The sequence below is a fragment of the Euphorbia lathyris genome, chromosome 2 (assembly GCF_963576675.1).
Source record: "Euphorbia lathyris chromosome 2, ddEupLath1.1, whole genome shotgun sequence".
Taxonomy (NCBI): Eukaryota; Viridiplantae; Streptophyta; class Magnoliopsida; order Malpighiales; family Euphorbiaceae; genus Euphorbia; species Euphorbia lathyris.
This window is the reverse complement of record NC_088911.1, coordinates 47353996-47365849: the sequence shown is the minus strand read 5'-3', so window position 1 is coordinate 47365849 and position 11854 is coordinate 47353996. Positions and strand designations below refer to the sequence as shown.

At 36.1% G+C, this 11854-nt stretch overlaps 1 pseudogene; it reads right to left on the bottom strand.

Annotated features, from left to right (window-relative positions):
* Positions 1 to 4351: 4351 nt before the first annotated feature.
* LOC136221332 (5S ribosomal RNA) lies at positions 4352 to 4470 on the bottom strand (annotated as a pseudogene).
* Positions 4471 to 11854: the final 7384 nt, after the last annotated feature.

Genomic DNA, 11854 nt, shown 5'->3' with positions numbered 1-11854 from the left:
AGTTGCTGTCCAAACCAAGCGAGAAAAGAAACGCAAGGCAATCCAAACCAGCTCAAAGGATGTTGATGTTGTCCCCAAGAAAATTCGGGTTGTGTCAAAAGGGAAGAAAATTGATGCTGATTAAGGTAAGTCAGCAGAGAAAAGAAAAAGGCAAGATGAGCCTGAGGAGCTAGAACATGAGGAAACCCCTCTGAAGAAGAAGAAGAAAACTTCTTAGCTGAGTCCAGTTGAAGCTGTTCCTCTTGGCTTTGCAGTTCCTGATGATTCTCATTTTATCAGAAGCCAAGAGATTGACCTTGAGCAAATTCCTGCTGATCAAGAAGCAGAAGAACTAAGCAGTGATGAAGATCAGCATGATACTAATGAGGATATTGAGCAATATCAAGAAGCTCATACTAAGCAAGAACAAACAGGGAATATTGAGCAAGTTGAAAGTCCAGCCGTACAGGATGAGACAGGTGATGTTGAGCTCCCAGAGCAAGAAATAGTCATGGAAGGGCTCAACACTGATCTCGGAATAGAATCATCTCTTGATTCCATTCCTGCTGACCCGTCTCCTCCAAAGACCAGAAAGTTAAGAAGGCTTAAGAAGAAGGCCTACAAATCTCCAGCTATTGACCTCCTGGATGATTCGCCTCTAAGGGATGAAATCACGGACCTTACAACTACTCACTTTAAGTTCTTCTCATCACATCCTGAGCCCTCTATATAGGAAAAACAAGCCTCTGTTACTCATGCCGAGCAACACGCCAAGACTCCAGAAAATCCAAACCAAGCCGAGCAAGAACTCGAAGTCCTAGCTGCTCAAGGAGACAAGCAAGCTAAGGAAAATCCTGCTCAACCTGAGGTGCCTCTTCTTGCACCAACTCAAGTCCATGTTGAGCAGGTAACTATCTCTGTCGATCCACCTCCTTCCCATCCTATTTTGCAGAACATTGAGCAGTCAGCTCCTGCTGCTCATCCACATCAAAGTTCAGCTGCTGACCATACTGGCACTTCTACTCAAGGACAGCACCAAACACCTCCTCACTCAGATGCTACTAGAATTTCGACCACTGAGTTAAATCTTGAGGCCCAATTTGCCTATCTTCATGCAACTGAGTCCGGACGTCGCATCATTGACTCGGCTCAACATCTTCTCCAGGATTTAAACACTTCTCATGCCGATGCTGCTGGGTCTGCAAATGCTGAATCACAAGATTTTTCGTCTGTCACTCAGCTGCTCAATGAGATTAAGAATCTCAAAGATTTAGTAAGTGTCATGACCTCAGTCCAAACCCAGTAACCCAAGCAAAAATCCTTTGTCAAGCTGACTGAGCTGATATTGATGATGGTGAATCACATGAATTCACTTCAAGGACAGATCAATGCCTTACCTACCATCAACACGGGATATGCTACCTCTGCTGAGTTAGATCATTGCTTTACCAAGCTGTCTTCCGAGCTGACTGGTACTCGTGATCTTCTCTCTTCATCTTCCCAATGTACGATGGACGAAATAAGTGAAGTTGTCCGTCTTCTGAATCTGAGTAAAGAGGAGATGGAAACTGATGTGGTCAAAACCAACACTATCCTCCAAACCACTCAAAGCCTCTTTCGCCATGTGCGTCACACAAATGCTCAGCGTGACATTTACGACAAGGCTGTACTTAAAATGTACCATCAATCTTATGCTCAGCTAGCGGAAGCACTATCTTGGCTAGCTAAGTCACAGGAATACATGCTCAGCATGATTAGCGCATCTATTCACGTCCCTGGTGCAATTCTGGATGATGGAGTTCCAGTATTTGATGGGTTATTTGAAAGCACACAGCGCCTGAAAGCCTATTCAGTCAAGCTGACTCGTGCTACTCTCAATGATACATTCATCCCTCCTCCACCTGATGGTGGCAAAACGGGGGAGAAAAGACAAGATGATGGAACTCAGCAAGACACAGGTGAAGCTTCCGGTAGTAAGCAACAGAAAGAAAAAGGCAAAGGAAAATTGTATCAGGCTGCTCATCAAGCACAAGTTAATAGGAAACAATAGCTTAGTCAATCTTAGGATTTAGCTTATTCTGTATTTATGCTTGATGACTCGAATATATATGTTAAGTATCCTTTCATTCAAATTGACTTAACTATATGCGACGCTTATTAATTTATGATATATGCTGATCTGTCTAAAAATTGAACAAACAAATAATTTCAAATACTCAGTACACACTAACTCTGATACCAAAACTATTCATGTATCAAACTGAGTAAACATTGAACTCTTCTGAAAATTGACATAGGTTCATCTGAAGAAGATCTTAGAAAGTCTAGGATTGAACTAAGTCAGTATAAACATGTCTTCTCTAATTACTTAGAAGGTTTAGAGTAAAGTTAAGACAATACATGCAACCCTTACGGGGGAGTAATTTCAGAAGAATAAAATATAATTCAATCATGGGGAATTTCAATACTGTGTTCCACAAATTAAATATTTTGCCAACATCAAAATGGGGGAGTTTGTTGAGACACCTTTCCACAAGATTTTGATTTGAAAAAATCATTTAAGTTTAATCCATGATTAAGAGACAATTAAATTTAAGTGCTTTGATTTAATTGTACTAATCCGTTTGTTCAATATTGAGTATAAATATAAATGCAAAAAGAAATAAAGATTAAGACAGGACAAAGTCAGCATGAGAACGCAACATAAGCTGAGTGAAGAGCAACTCAGCATAAGAGAAAATAAGTCATCTTCAGAACAACAGCTTCAGAATGAATCTAATCAAAGAAGCTGAGTGAAACGAAGCTCAGCACAAAAGAAGTCTGCTTCAAGAAATAGATCCTACAGAACGAAGCTGACTATGGAAGCTAAGTGGAAAAAGAACTCTGTATGAAACTTGGTGAAAATCAAAGACAATGATTATTAAAGTGAAGCTGAGTGATCTTCAGGATAGCATGAATGATCCGTTAGCTAAAAGACAAATTCGACAACTGTCTGCACCAATAATAGAAGCCTTGAATTACGCAAAAGCCAAATTCCAATATGCATGGGTCAACTGTTCAATGGTATAAGACAAACTGTCGCAAGAAGACAAAGTCTGTAGGAAGAAGACAAGTCTGACGTCTGAAGAATTCAGAAGACAGGATTGGCCTGCACATCTGAAGCTGACCAGAAGTTTGTCCCTCCAAAAGAGCCATTTTGGACTCAACGGATAAATCAATTTCAAATGATTTGTTCCTCACATTTCAACTATAAAAGGGACAAAGATATCATTTGGAAGATTGCCGATTCACAGAAAATTACAAGTGAGAAAGATACAAATTCAAAGCACTCAAAAACAAGAAAGAAAGCTTACACCAACCTTCTATTCTTTGTGTAAATGCTAGATTAATTGTCTGTAATCATCTAAAGTGTTCTTTATCTTAAAAGGAACAAGTTTGTGATCAATTGTAATATTGAGAGTGTGTATGCTCAGTAATTGGTATTAAGTACTTAGTGGTAGAGAAATCTAAGTGCTGGGTTGTAGCGCTTGGTAGGAGTTGAGTAGATGAATAGAGGAAGGTACTCTTGCATATTCAACTGCATGTAATCGGTTTGTGCTCTACCTTTAAAGAGCTCAGTATTGGATTCTAAAAGCCCGGAGGATTCTGGGGACTAGACGTAGGCGGAGAGGCCGAACCAGGATAAGTGATACTGAGTAATTTCTAACTCTCTCAAATATATATGTGAATGTGTTGCTTGTTATATTTACTCAGCATATAAACTGTTTGAAGCTGACACTGAGTAAATTGGAGTGTTGAGTTGGAAGCTGTCCACAAAAGTGTCAATTCCCAACTCTCAAGTGAAACAGTCTTAGTCAGCATCTGACTAAAGCTGTCTTACATTAAGTTCGGCCAAGCTGATCAAAGCTGAGTTAATAAACTCACCAAAATTATTAAGTCAGCAAGATTAATTAGCGAAAAAGTTATATTAGTTCCTAACCCCCCCTTGGAACTAATCACACGGGACCAACAATTATGGGGTCCAGGCCTGTGACGGTGGCAGCGAAGGATTTGGAGGGAGCCTGCGGGGTGGGTAGTGGCGGAGTCGCCATCGCAGAGATGAAGGAATCCCTGCTGAATAGTCGGGAGATGCAGTCGGATGAACCTGGCGAAGCCATCGAGTGTTTGTATTTGGAGAAAGATTCTCGGGAGAATAGATGTGCAATCAAGAAATCTGATTCCGAGGGGTCCATTACGACGGCTGACACCATAGCAGCAACCGACAGGAACCAAGGCGGCACGGGAGGCATAGAGACGCTAGGTTAATTTCACCGGTCAACAATCAAACTCATCTAAAGTCACGTTTGGCACGCTGAAAAATCAAAAAAGTTTGGGGGTACAACACGAAGACTTCCCAAGAGGTTACCCATCTTGTTACTATTCTTGTCCAAGCACGTTTAACTTCAAAGTTCTGATGGGATCCAGTGCATTAGTGCTGGTATGATCGCACCCAAAAAAGTTTTTGGGTGCAACACGAGGACTTCTCAAGAGGTCTAAAAATAAAGATAGTTAAAATTAAGGCTAAATAATTTATTAGTCCCATAGTTTTTACCTAACACACTGTTTAGTCTCCATATTTTGAAAACACACTTTAAGGTCCATATCCTTTGCCAATATTAACTTTTTGGTTCTTTTATCTATTTTTTTAGATTTTTAACCGAAAATATCTTAGTTTTTAGGACAACCACAGTACAATACAAGTTGATCATGTTACTCTGTTATTTTATATCTAGCTGTTTATGCTAAAATATAACGATTACAAGTCTAAAAAAACTAGATAAAAGGATCAAAGAGTTAATATTGGCAAAAGATATGGACCTCTAAGTGTGTTTTTTAAAATAGGAGACTAAACAGTGTGTTAGGTAAAAAGTAAAGGACTAATAAATTATTTACCCTAAAATTAACCGGCAGTAGATATAGGCCTTGTTTGGTAAAGGGCGTTTTGGGATAAAAAGAGCGGTGTTGACCAACTTTAGCGGTTTGACCACTGAAACCGCTGATTGGAGTGTTTGGTGGAGAGATGTTTGGGAGAGAGTTTTGGGATGAAAACGCTAATTTAGAAAAAGCTCATTTTAGGATCTTTTTCAATTAGCGTTTTGCAATATTAAAATTAATGGATTTCTTTAACCCTAATAGGTAGACTCCTCCTCCAGCCAAATAAACGTTTCATTCGATCCTCTCATCTTCTCCTGCGCTTTTCTTCAATTTTTTGCTTCTTGCGACCTTAGGAAGAAATCTGAGAATCTGTTTGTTGCATAAGATTTTGAAGAAGCTCTTCATCAAGAAGGTTAGTTGATTAATTTTTGTTTGCTTGCATAAGATTCTCTTCTTATTGACCATATGGTGTAATGATAGAAATTTTAAATTTCAATACATAGAACACTATAGGTCATAATTTTTGTTTAGTAGAAATCTAAAATTATCCTGTAGAACACTTGTATTAATATTATGCTCTACAAGTGTTCTACAGGATATAGTTTTATGTATTAAAAAAAGAAATGCCACTATTCGTCTTTTTGGCACAAATCGCTATTATCAATCAGCTAATTTTTACCAGTCTACACAAACAGCTAGTCAAATCAGTTAATGTAATAAGCTAACAGCTAATAGCTAATGTAATCAGATAATAGCTAACAACTAATTCTCAAACAGGGCCATAATAAAATTACGGGTTAAAAACGAGTCAAATGTAACAATGAGTTGTCAACAATCATAGTAACTTTTTTAAATTAAAAAATGTAAAAAAAAAAATTCAATGAAAATGAATGTAAGTCACCTTGTAATATTTTCAATTCCAAAGTTCATTTGTCACATTCTCAACGTACAATGTATTCTTATTTCTTGTTAGGTGTAGCTTTGGTTTCCAACAGATGAACAATAAAAACAAACAAATGAATAAATTAGATAAAAGAAAAGAAAAGAAAAAGGAGATGTCTTAGATATTTCTCTTATATATACACACTATATAAAGAGAGGTGTGACAAAAGGAACACTCCTTTTTGAACTAACTACTTTTCTGGTATTGCTTATCTTAATTTCATAAAAATATCTTAATATAAAATAAAACGAAAAGGAAATTAGGAGAAATGATATCTTACTTAAAATTCATTGAACATAATATTAAAGCAAATATTATAAATAACTATATATTAATATTATGTGGTAGGGTTGCATGTTATTTTCATCAAGCTGGCATCTTAAACTTTAATGTCACTTCATGTGTACACTATTCAATTACATCAAATTTAAATAGAAAGGAAATATATAATATATACGTAGTGTTTATAAGCAAAATCATCAAATATGTTTAGAATCTATGTAATCACGTTAAAATAAGATTAATTAATTTCTATATTATAGATTCACACCATAATTATTTATTGTATACATCTAAGCAACACTCTAAATTTCACATGGTATCAGTGACGGAGCAAAGATTCAAATTTTATAGGAGTTCCACTCCATGTAGAAATTTTTTTCGTATAACGACTCAAGAATTTAATTCATACTAAAAATATATTTATATAAAAAAGTTGTTCTAGAATTATTTTTGGTATATTCACTATTCACTAGAAATTAAATGTGTTAAAATCTAAAAATACATAAATTAATAGGATTCTATTTAATTTTATCACATTTAGTTATAATAGAATTTTTAATTTAGTTTACAGTTTAATTTTATCACATTTGATTATAACATAATCTTATTTAGTTAAATCTAAAAATCGCTAAATATCACATTATCAAATCAGTCAAATAAAAAATCCTAACTTAGAAAACTCTACATTAAACTCTAAATTAGATGTTTCAAAAAAAACCCTAAATTAGAAATTGCTAATTAAACGATAAATTAGAAATTTTAAATTAGAAAAGAGAACTTTAGAATGGAGTTGTAAATTAGTTTTGAAAGTAATGAGTGCAAAATGATAAAATAAAAACCTCAAAATATTTTTTTTTTATGGAAATATCAATTTTTTTTTTATTAAGTACCAAAAAACTTATACAATGGTCAATGGACAATTCATACATTTCGGTCCAATTGTTCGATAATAAGCTGGAAGATTAAGATTTACATAACCTCACATTTGCCTAACAATTGAATTGTAAATAGTAAACAAAACAAATACAACTCCAATTGGAACACATATCAAAGGAAAGGATGAAAAGAAAAACAAAAAGTAAAATAATGCCGCGATGAAAGAATTTTGGGGGAAGTTGTAGAGAATGTTTTATGAAAAGATGGTGAACAATTATCATCTATTACTAGTACTTAACTTCCCATTCTATATTCAATCCATATTATATGTACTAGTATTGAAGGATAAACTATATATTTATTCATATAGATATCTTGAAAGATATAGGAGGTGTTTGTGTAAACAATGGTAAAGTAAATAATACTCTCTTAATTTTATTAATAGAATACAAATGTATTTATACTATTACATACCACTTGACTACATACTACTTAACTAAATTACATATATACCCTTGCATATAAAATATATCTTAATATAATCTAATACCCCCCCTTCAAGATGGAGGTTGTGATGAAACAAGACCCAGCTTGGGAAGGAAAGAACGAAGTGCGGGAGCGTATAATGGTTTGGTAAAAAGGTCAGCAAGTTGTAGTTTGGTGTTAATATGAGGGGTGGAAAGAAAACCAGAAAGTAATAGTTCACGAACAATGTGACAATCAATATCTAAATGTTTGGTACGTTCGTGAAAAACTGGATTCGAAGCAATATAAATAGCGGCCTTGTTATCACAATGAAGAGGAATTGGTAGCTGTAAAGGAATACGAAATTCACGAAGTAAGTAAGACAACCACTTCAATTCACAACTCGTACTTGCCATACTGCGATATTCGGCTTCAGCGGAAGACTTACTAACAGTGGGCTGTTTCTTAGCTTTCCAAGATATTAAAGAAGTGCCCAAAAAGATACAAAAACCACTAACAGAACGGCGCGATATTTTACAACGTCCCCAGTCTGCGTCACAATAAGCAGTTAAACGAAAATCAGCGGAAGCACTATAAAAAAGACCGTAGTGAAGAGTACCCTTAAGATACCGAAGAAGATGAAGTACGGCATCATGATGGTGAGTGCATGGTTTTGCCATGAACTGACTTAATTGTTGAACCGCAAAACTGATATCGGGACGAGTAAAATTCAGATATGATAATCGACCGATTAAACGACGATATTGATCTGGAGAATCAAGTGGAGTGCCAAGGTCAGAATCTAAGATGAGACCAGGTGGCATGGGACAAGGAGAAGGAGTTGCATTTTTAAGTCCCGCATCGGATAATAAGTCCAAGATATATTTGCGTTGAGACAAAAAAAATCCCGAGCTAACTCAATGCCCAAAAAATACTTGGCAGGACCGAGATCCTTTATGGTAAAAAGAGAATGTAAATGATTTTTAACATTTTGAATACCATCCGAAGAATTGCCAGTAATAAGAATGTCATCAACATAGACAATAAGAACAAGGAAAGTATTAGAATGATCATAAGTGAAAAGACAATGATCACAAGATGTTTGTTTAAAGCCATATGCAATAAGTTGAGAGGTAAGTTCTTTATTCCATTGACGACCGGCTTGTTTAAGACCATATAGAGATTTGCGTAATTTACAAACCTGGCCGAGTGGAGCTTTGTCATACCCATTAGGGGGTTGAAGATAAATATCTTCATCCACAAAGCCATGTAAATAAGCATTATTAATGTCTAGTTGATGTATGGGCCAAGTATGAGCCGAAGCAAAGGCTATCATTAAACGAACAGTAACAACTTTAGCAACTGGAGAAAAACTCTCAGTATAGTCGATACCTTGAATTTGATTGTACCCTCGTGCTACTAATCGAGCCTTATAACGATCAATAGACCCATCAGGCTTTCGTTTAATACGAAAAACCCATCGAGTAGAAATAGCCTTTTTCCCTTTAGGAAGAGTAGTTAAATCCCAAGTATTATTTTCTTCCAAAGCACGTAATTCATCTTCCATAGCCTGAACCCATTTAGGATTAGAACATGCTTGTTGATAAGTAGTAGGTTCAACATTAGAATCAATAGTAGAAAGAAAACTAAAATGTTGAACACTGAATGGTGGTAGACACGGAAGAATGGAAGATGAAGGAGTAGTGGTATGAGCAACAAAATCTTGTAACCAAGAAGGTTGTTTTAATGGACGACCACGTGTGCTACGAGGAATAAGATGAGGAGTAGGGGAATGGGGAACGGATAATGGGACAATAGAAGAGGAAGAGGGTAGTGTAGAATTGGGTAAAGAAACAGGAGAATTAACCGAGGAAGAAGGTAAGGGGGAATTCTTATTCATAGGAGAGGAGGTAGGAATTGTAGAAAGAACGGGAGATTGTTCCAAAATAGGTGAGGATGAATTAATGGGAGAAGTAAGAGAATCGTGAGGTAAAGAGGAAGAGTCGGGTGGTAAAGAAATGGGTGTAGAAATGTTCGGAGTATGAGAATCCGGGTCAAGTGGTAAAGAAGTGGTGATAGGAGTGAGCGGAGTAGGAGGATCAGGGTAAGGGAAGAATGTAGGTAATGGTAAAGAAGATGTAGGAGGTGTAGTAGTAGGAATAGAGGAATATGGAAAAATAGTTTCATGGAAGATGACATCTCGTGAAATGATAATTTTTTTAGTTAAAGGATTGTAAATTTTATATGCTTTATGGTCAAGAGCGTATCCCAAAAAAATTCCGAAAAATGCACGTGGATCCAATTTGTCCCGAGAGGGATGAAGATTAGAAAAATAGCATTGACAGCCAAAGGTCTTTAAAAAACCATAAGGTGGAACTTTATCATGTAATTTTTCATATGGTGATAACCAATTTAACAAGGGAGTAGGTAAGATATTTATGAGGTATGTGGCTGTCAATAAAGCCTCTCCCCAAAATTGTTTAGGTAAAGAAGCATGAAAAAGAAGTGCCCGAGTAATTTCAAGCAAGTGTTTATGTTTGCGTTCAACAATGCCATTTTGTTGAGGCGTATACACGCATGATTTCTGATGTAGAATACCTTTGGAATGAAAAAATTCGAAACAAGTTTTATTAAGAAATTCGGTACCATGATCGGTACGTATTTGTTTAATTTTCACCTGAAACTGAGTTTCAATTAGGGAGACAAAAGATGAAATAGCGAAAAAAACTTGATCTTTAGTATTGAGTAAAATTGTCCACGTTGCACGTGTGAAATTATCAACAATAGTAAGAAAGTATTTTGCTCCAGTTAGAGAATGCAATTTATATGGCCCCCATAGATCAATATGTAACAATTCAAATGAAGCAATGGTGGAAATAGGAATACGAGAAAATGAAAGTCGTTGTTGTTTGGCCAAAGGGCAAACAGAACAAGACAAATTATTTGATATAGTAGAAATAGCAGAAATATGTTGTAACTTGGAAACAGAAGCATGTCCTAAACGTTGATGCCATAAATCGGCAGTATGAGAATGAGTTACAACATGTGCAGTAATGTTGCTAGAAAATTGTTCTAAAACAGTATGCGTAAAAGAATGAGATGTAAGATAGTAGAGTCCTCCATGGAAAAATCCAACAGCGAGGAGACGATTAGTAAGTGGGTCCTGAAATAGGCAAACATTGGACAAAAATTTAATCACCAATTGTGAATCATGTATCAATCTGCCAACAGATAACAAATTATGTGTAAAAGTAGGAATGTGAAGAACATTCTGTAATGTAAAATTAGGTCCAATAGTAACCAAACCAACATGTTTGATGATACTTTTGGAACCATCAGGCAAATGTACCAAGTTATTGGAATTAATAGATTTGTAGTGAGTAAATTGAGTAAGATGACTACTCATGTGGGAAGTAGCTCCCGTATCAATAATCCAATAAGGAAAATTAGAGGTAAAAACTGATGTAGGAAAAGGAGGGATGTTCAGATTTGCATTAAAAATAGAAGGAAAAATAGTACCTACAAAACCAGAAAAGTTGGCAAAAGGTGTAGGAGATGAAGAAGTGCCATCATCACCATGATTTATTTTCCCTTTGCTTTTCATAAGCTTCTGAACTTCATTTTGAACAAGTTGAGCAAAACCCGGAGGCATAGAAAAGTTTGCAGAATTATGATTCTCCTTATTCTCATAAGCTTCAGAATCTGAAAAATCCATAGGAGTATCAGTAGAATAAGACACACAATTAGCCTTTGGTTTAGAAGATTTAGCCTTCTTTTTGTTCTTAAAATCCTGAAACCACTCCGGGTAACCGTGAAGTTTGAAGCAAGTGTCCTTCTCATGACCGGGTTTGTTACAGTGAGTGCAAAAACGATCAGCTTTATTACCGGAATCTCGTTTCTGTCCCCGAGTAGAAGTGGAGGACGGAATAACAGCAGATTTGGTATGAGAAGTGTGGGCAGCAATCTCTAATTGAGAAACATCAGAATATACCTCTTTCTGTTTTTCAACATTTTGAATCATAGAATAAGCCTTGTGAATGTTAGGCAATGGATCTAAGAGAAGAATCTGATGTCTCACATGTGAATACTCATCTCGAAGACCCATGAGAAACTGAACTAGAAGATCATCATTATAAGAATCATATGCTTTCTTAACACATAGACAAACACATAGTTCAGAAGCTTCACAAGTGCAAACAGAAAGGGGACACAAATATGCTAATTCATCCCATAATCTTTTCAGCTTAGTGAAATAGATTGCAACAGAGAGGCTGCCTTGACGGAGACCATGTATGTCACGTTTCAACTGATAGAGGAGAGGTCTGTTAGAACCTCCGAAGCGTTGTTCAAGCTCTTTCCAAAGAGCTCGGGCAGAAGATGTGAACATAAAACCGT